Source organism: Podarcis melisellensis, assembly GCF_964234715.1.
Source record: "Podarcis melisellensis genome assembly, chromosome: 3".
Classification (NCBI taxonomy): Eukaryota; Metazoa; Chordata; class Lepidosauria; order Squamata; family Lacertidae; genus Podarcis; species Podarcis melisellensis.
In genome coordinates, this window is record NC_138530.1 from 8,123,417 (window position 1) to 8,131,028 (window position 7,612).

The window sequence follows — 7,612 nt, forward strand, 5'->3', positions numbered from 1 at the left end:
TCGTTACCCACATCCATGTGTTCTAAGTTTTTCAGCATGAAGTTCCATATCACATTGTCAAATGCCTCCTCGGCATCTACAAACATCATTATAGCTTGTTTATCAATTCTAGCTGATAGGTATTCTAGCATATTAATTATATTTCTTGTATTGTTTCTCATTTGCCGACCTGGCAGAAATCCTGCCTGATCCTTGTGAATAATTTCTGATAACAAATTCTTTAGCCTTTTTGCCAGAATTCCTGCGAATATCTTGTAATCTGTATTTAGCAGTGAAATTGGTCTATAATTTTTAACTTGGGTTGGATCTGCATCCTGTTTGGGGATAAACGTAATATATGCCTCTTTCCAAGTCTCTGGGATTTCTCCTTTCTTTAAGATGTTATTCATAGTCTCTTTCAGAGGTCTCGCCAAAATAGATTTCATCTCTTTATAATAACCAGCAGTAAATCCATCGGGGCCTGGTGCTTTACCCCTCTTTAAATCTTTGATTACCTCCTCTATCTCCTCGATTCCAATTGGTATATTCAAACGTTGCTTTTCCTCTGTTGAAATTTTTTGCACTTTTTTTCTCTTCAAAAATCTCTCTATCCTCCTTAGGCCTACTCTCTCCTGGTCCTTATACAGACTCCTGTAGTAATTAAGGAATTCACTCCTAATTTCTTTGGGATCAGTTCTTTCTACCCCCCCCCCCACTGTTATTTTATTAATTGTGCCCTACTCCTTCCTTTTTTTGATTTGCCAGGCAAGCCATTTGCCTGATTTATTCGAAAATTCAAATTTTTTTTGTCTTAATTTTTTGATATTCCACTCCACCTCCCTATTTATTATTGTGGCAAACTGGGATTGCAAAATTTTTATTCTTTCTTTTGTTTCTTGGCAGTTGGGTTTTTGAGATAGTTTCTGTTCATTTGACATTATCTGTTTTAGAATTTCCTCTTTATTTTTCTCTCTATTCCTATTTTTAATTGCATTCTGTTAAATAAAATATCCTCTTATCACTGCCTTGCTAGCGTCCCATACTACACTATCCTTTATTCCTTTGCCACAATTGTCCGCAAAGTAGTCTATCAGTTTTTTCCGTGCGTTTTCCACAACTTTCTGGTCATCTAGAAGATAATCTTTCAGTCTCCATCTAAAGGTTCTTGTCTCAAGACTCTCCAATTCGAGCTCTATTGGGCTATGATCCGAGATTATTCTCGGTCTTATTTCTATTAGTTTAGCTCTTGGGCATAGTTCGTTTGAGACCCATATCTGATCTATGCGTGACATCGATTGGTTGGGTTCAGAATGAAAGGTGAATTGTTTATCAAGTGGGTGTCTCAGACGCCAAACGTCCACCAAATTACAATTTCCCACCATAGAAAAGAAGGATTTTGGTAATTTTCCTTCTTTGTTTGCTCCTTCTCTAAGTCTATCCACTTCTAACGAAACAACCCCATTCATATCACCCATTAGAATTATTTTTTGATCTACGTATTCCATTAGCTTCTCTTCCAGTTTTCTAAAGAATTCCGTTTTACTACAATTTGGGGCATATACCCCTACTACCATCAACTTCTCCCCTTGCCAGTTAACACTAACCCCTATCATCCTTCCCTCATCATCTTTAAATATTGTTTTGGCTTCCATTTTGTTTTTAATATACAATACCACCCCTCTTTTCTTTTTCTTATCTGAGGATTCGAATTCATTTCCCAACCTTTTATTAATTAGCACTCTCCTGTGCCTTCTAGCTATATGCACCTCCTGGAGACAGATAATGTCCAGATTTTTCTTTTTCAGATATTGCTCGATTTTATTTCTCCTTTTTTTATCGTTCATCCCATTAATATTCCAGTTCCAGATTTTTAATCCCATAGTGCCTACATTTTACTTAAATTTTCTTTATATTCTCCTTTTCTTTATAAATTCCCTGAGTCCTCCACCTCCTCCTCTGCCTCTTCGTCCGATCTACTTCCTCCCTCCTCCTCTTCCTCCCCTGGTCCTGGTTCTTCTGATGAGGCCCCCTCTGCAACTCCAGTTTCACGCGTCTCCACTTTTAATTCCTTATATTTCCTCAGGAATTTCCCGGTTTCTTCTTGATTTGTTAACTTATGTCTCTTACCTCTATACGTAAATGATAACCCTTCTGGGAATTCCCATCTAAATTCAATCTTATTTCTCTTCAATGTTTGCGCCAAGAATTTATAGTGGTCTCTTCGTTTAAGAAATCTGATTGGGATATCTTTAAAGATAATTATATAATTCCCATCTATATTTAACCTCTTTTCTCTATTCTTTTGAAGGATCCTATTTCTCATTTCTTTGTCCTTAAATGTGATCAAACAGTCACCTGTAAGTTTCCTTGCTCTTATTGTGTTAACACGCATTCTAAATGCATTTTGTATACTGTTGGCCATTTCCTCGGCTGGTAAACCCAGCCATTCCGCTAGCTCCGTTGTCAGTCTCTCTTTTATGTTTTCGTTTTGTATCTCTGGCACAGCTCTTAACCTCAAATTCCCCTCCCTCTGTCTTAGTTCATTCATCGCTATAATGTCCTTCATCTCTTCTTGCGCCTTATTTAAATCCATCACTTCTGTTTTGATCCTTTCCATATCCCTCTTGACATCCTTTAGATCCACCCTTATCTTCTTTAATCCTTCCTCTGTGAGCTGCATTCTCCTAAATATTTCTTTTATTTGGCCCTTAAGTTCGTTAACAGTTTCATCCATTTTCCTATCCATTTTCCCAATCCTATTGTCCACTTGCTCTAATTTATGTTCTAAATTAGCTTGGCTTTGCTTAATCTCCACAAACATCTTCAAAATATCCGATTTGAAGTCTACCTCTTGTTTGGAGCCCCTCCTATCCCCAGGCGTCCCACCGTTCGTAGCTTTCTTCCCTGTATGTGACATCTTGTACACTTATGTCTCCCTCTATCCCCAATGGTTTCCTTTCCCCCAAAATTGTTTTTAATACTTTCCTTTATGACTCCCGCTTTGTCTGTTACCTTATATCCACTTTCTTTCGTTGATATTACTGATCAAAGTTACCAATTCCTTATACCTGTTATTCTAAAGCAGCAATGCTGCAGCAAGCAAAGGCTCTAGCAGCTCAGACTGCTGCTTGTGGCTGGAAAGCCAAACAGGAAGTGTGTGACTGTTGCCATGGACACAAAGGGGCAGTCCATTCTGTACTGAGCACCGGATGTTAGCTCAGTGTGTGTCATATGACCTGTACAGGATGTACATGGGTGGAGTTTGGAGTTTCTCTCTGTTTGTTGAAGAGAGCAGACATCTTTTACTGTATGACTGCTAAAGACAGAATAAAAGCATGTAGTTACGTTTCTGTCTGAGTCTGATTCCCCTCCCTGGGGATATGAAGGGAGCAGGGAGGAGGAGAAGCAGTTGGTGTGTTTTTCTCACAGCCTGAGGAAAATCGCCGGAACGGACCTCGTGTGTTTTCCTGCCGGGCGTCGCCAGAGGGAGGTCTAAGGAATTCAGCCGGTGCCTGAACAGATAGGCACATACCTCTGACCGGGCCTGAATTCCAACAGTGGTAGCAGAGCTGATGATTTCTACGATCCATGGAAGTCTGCAGAAAGAGTGGCAGAGCTGCTGTTTTCATTGCTCCATGGTGGCCTGAGGTGAGAAAGCTAATTCCTCTGCAGCCAGAAGCTGTCCAGAAGAAGCTGAAAGCCAAGCTACGGAGCCCAGGTATGAGATTTTCGGGCTTAGAAGAGTGAACGCAGATTGAGTTATTCTCTGCTTCACGGGGAGCAGTGTATGGGAAAACAGCTCCGAGAAAGACGAGCTCTGCATTCCAAACATTCTTGTGGTTTTTCCTGTCCAAGGAAAAGAATGCAGTCGCTTAGCAACGCAGGCCAGTTTCAAGATAAGGGCTGCACAGTCATGCTATGCCTCAGAGAGGCGAAAACAAGCTTTGTTATGATTTAGGCCCAAATGATCTTTGGAAAGGGACTTTCCAAGCGGCCAGTGTTCTAGCTGCCAGGTGCACAGAGTGTAAACAAGCCAGCTATTGGATTTTAGAGGCTTGTGTTTGAGAGTCAATGCAAGGACTCAAAATGGATGCCAAAAAGGGGGGAGGCCTGCCTTCTCCGCCCCTTTTGAACAGTGACAATTATGCATCTTGGTCTGTCAACATGAAGGCCTTGCTGCAGAATCAGAGACTGTTTGAGGTGATTGAGAACCCCATTCCTGCTGCACCAATGCGTGCTTGGGAGTCACAGGATGTGAAGGCCAGAACTGCCATAATTCTGTGCGTGTCAGACTCTCAGCTTATTCATATACAAGATTTACAGCATGCGAAAGATGTTTGGGACACGCTGAGAAGGACACATCAGAGAGATGCAGGTTCTTTGGCGTTGCTGTATTTTGAGAAGCTGACCAACCTGAGGCTTGCGCCTGATGGAGATGTTCAAGCGCACCTGACGGAAATGAAATTTCTGCGTCAACAGATGGTGGAACGCAATTTCCGTCTGGATGAGGAAGTGTTTTGCTTCATGGTGATCAACAGTCTGAATCGGACTTACAAAACAGTTGCCAGTCAGCTGGGGTCTCTCCCAGCGCAAGACCTAACGTCGGAGAGGGTCTTTGCCGTGGTTCTGAATGAACATGACAGACTTGCCGCACTGGAAGTCAAGGACAGGGGGAGACAAGAACGGAGTTCTGACACCCCCACTGCTGTTGCTACAGAAGGAGACGCTGTAGCTTTAAACGTTGTCCGATGCTACAATTGTAAACAGACTGGGCATCTTCAGCGGAACTGCAAGAAGCCACGTCAGAACAGAGGAGCCAAGGGAAGCTCCACAAAGTCTGAGGCGTCAGACAAAGGTCATACCATCCCAAAGGCAAAGACTGCAAAGGCTTTGATGTCGCTAAAAGCCACCCCAGAAGCGGGGAATTTCTTCGTCATCGATACTGGAGCGACGGTTCACATGACAGGACGCAGGGATTTATTTTCTACGTTTAAGAAGCAAAGCTTCGCTGTACAACAAGCCAACGGTCAAGAGCTGGAAGCCACCGGAAGTGGGACTGTGTATCTTAAAAGTCTGAACTTGACTATAAGCAAAGTTTATTTGGTTCCAGATTTGAAGTACAATCTGCTCAGCGCTTCGCAGATTGCCAAGAAGGGACTAAAACTGTCCTATGATGATGAGAACTGCGAGATCTACAAAGATGGAGAATTGTATCTTTCTGCCAAAGAGAAAGATGGACTGTATATGTTGACTTTTGATCAAAGTGATTACATGGAATGTAATTCTTGTGATTCTAACGTGATTTCTTTTGCAGGTTTGACCAAGGAGAACACCAAGAAGGTGACCTCAAGGGTCGACAAGGCATTTCAGCGGGTGTATGCTGATGTGATTGGTCCTTTAGCACCATCTAGAGGCAATGCAAAGTATTACCTAATATGTGTTGATTCTTTTACAGGTTTTGTCTGGCTTTATCTTTTGGAGAGACCGAAAGAAGCCTTAGAAAGGTTTAAAGAGTTTTGTGACAAGGTCAAAAATATGCATGATGCTGACATAGATTGTCTTTGCACAGATGAGAAGCCAAATTTTCTTTTACAGGGTTTCCAGAGGTTCCTGAAGAAGAAAGGGATAAGACACAAAGTTGCTAGTTCCGAAGAAGCTTGGAACAGATGTGTTTGTGTTAGGGTGAACAAAGAATTGCAAAAGGGAATGCATGCGCAATTGCTTAGTTCACATCTGCCACATGAGTACTGGGCTGAGTCGCTAATGTCATTTTGTTACACGTGGTTGAGAAAGTTTTCAAAAGAGTTGGGAAGTTCTCCTTTTGAGAAACTGTTCCACAGAAAACCTTCTGTTGCCCATTTCAAGGTTTTTGGGTCTCATGTGAGGACAGAAGCTCCGGGTGGAGTAAAGAATGCCAGAGGCATTTTTGTGGGTTATGAAAAGGGTCTCTACAGAGTAATTTTGTCTGAATCTGGAAAGGTGATTCTCACAAAATTTCTAGAGAGTGCTCCTGAACAGGACAGAGTGATTGTTCACACATTTCCCACAGGTGATGATGATTCTGATGATGATGATGATGAGTTTGATCTTATTGAGTTCAGTAGTACTGATGATGACAGCGATAGCTCAGACAGCTCAGTTGTCACAGTCATTGAGAGGAAATCTCACATAATGACTAGACCCTCAGAAGAGGAGGATGAACCACTGATTAAGCTTAGTACTGGTTCTCCAGAGAGTCCAAAGGCTGAACCAGAAAGCAAGGGAGAGCCGCACCTCTTACGTAGGTCTGAGAGAGCAACGAAGGGTGTACCACCCAAGAGGTATTCACAAGAGTTTGCTAACTTAGCTGTTGCTGTTGTAAATGACCAAGGTCAAATTGAAGCTGTGTCTGAGTCAGAGACAAAGGCACAACAGAGAGTTGTTAACCAAGGTAATGCAGAAGCACTCATTCCTTGGAAGTCACACAACCAGAGAGGTACATTGGTGAAACCAGTGGCGGGTACTTCCAAGGGTGGAACTGAAACAACGGGGAGTGTTATAAGTATAACAACTGTTTGTTTTCTTCTCTGGATGACGCTTTGCTCGCAGCACACATTGATACTTTAGGGGGAGTTTGTTATTCTAAAGCAGCAATGCTGCAGCAAGCAAAGGCTCTAGCAGCTCAGACTGCTGCTTGTGGCTGGAAAGCCAAACAGGAAGTGTGTGACTGTTGCCATGGACACAAAGGGGCAGTCCATTCTGTACTGAGCACCGGATGTTAGCTCAGTGTGTGTCATATGACCTGTACAGGATGTACATGGGTGGAGTTTGGAGTTTCTCTCTGTTTGTTGAAGAGAGCAGACATCTTTTACTGTATGACTGCTAAAGACAGAATAAAAGCATGTAGTTACGTTTCTGTCTGAGTCTGATTCCCCTCCCTGGGGATATGAAGGGAGCAGGGAGGAGGAGAAGCAGTTGGTGTGTTTTTCTCACAGCCTGAGGAAAATCGCCGGAACGGACCTCGTGTGTTTTCCTGCCGGGCGTCGCCAGAGGGAGGTCTAAGGAATTCAGCCGGTGCCTGAACAGATAGGCACATACCTCTGACCGGGCCTGAATTCCAACAATACCTGCATATTTACCAGAGGTCCATATAGAAGGTCAGTAACTATATGAAAGAGTCAATGTCAATATCAAGTTCTTACAACACAGTCCTCTTTCTTCCAAGCGGGGTGTTCCGATAACGGGGGTTTGTCCCACCTCCAGCCAAACTAGTCCATGTTGCTGGATAGATATACAGGGAGGTTTAATATGGGGGAGATGAGACAGAGAGATGGGTAGAAGGAGGAGGGAAACGAAAATAAAGCAGGGGGGCGGGGACCAGTCCCATATCACACAGTCTCCATCTTATCTTCGGAGGTTGCCAAGTCTGTATACGCTAGCACCACTTCTTGAAGTATTCCTAAGAGTTTAAAGATCCCCACGTTTCAAATCCCAGTCTCCAGCCAAGGGGGGAAAAATATAAATCATATGCAGATGATGTGTAAGTCCTAATATGTAAGTCCCAATATAACTGTATATAGCTGTTCTCTTTTTGCCTCTCACAAACCCCACGCACACAAATTCTCAAATGGCAGTGGGACTTTCTCTTCCGGCT